Here is a 644-nt window from a genome sequence, read left to right as displayed (position 1 = left end):
ATGGTGGCATAGTGTCTAAGGCATTTGGCTGCTAACCAGAAGGCTGGTGGTTCAAACCCACCAGCCACTCCTCAGAAGGAAGGTTGGGCGATCTACTTCTGCAGTGATACAGCCTCAGAAACCAAAGGAGGGGTCATTATGAGTTTGACTCCACAGTAGTGGTTGCGTTGATTACATTTACTAGAATACTCTATATCTAGGATACTCTTAGATTCTTCTGACTTCCTTATCTTGCCTTAACTGTACTTCTCATTAGTCGTTTGTAAAATTTTAGCTCAATAGCTTTGTATTTTTTAAAATGTGAAAAATTTCCAGGTTAACTGCATTGTTCTGCATTCAAATAATGTTTTCAAATTTTGTAGAGCTTTACATAAGATATGGATTCTATGGATGGTAATATGAAAGTGATTTCAAAATTTCTCTACCTTTATTATCTTTTTATTTTATCAACAGTTAGGAAATGTGAGGGATAAAAACTTTTTCCTATTTATTTTTAGTGATATCTATCTGCAAGGATGTCTCCTTGAGGACTAAGGTGCACCTGACAGAAGCCATGATATTTCCAATAGCCTCGTATGTATGTGAGAGCTGGACAATGAATAAGGAAGACTGAAGAAGAGTTGATGCTTTTGAGTTGTGGTGCA

The sequence above is a fragment of the Orycteropus afer genome, unplaced genomic scaffold (genome assembly GCF_000298275.1).
Source record: "Orycteropus afer afer isolate SDZICR_OR568_19922 unplaced genomic scaffold, OryAfe1.0 scaffold00853, whole genome shotgun sequence".
Taxonomy (NCBI): Eukaryota; Metazoa; Chordata; class Mammalia; order Tubulidentata; family Orycteropodidae; genus Orycteropus; species Orycteropus afer.
The sequence above is the reverse complement of the archived record's forward strand: the minus strand, read 5'-3'. Positions refer to the sequence as shown.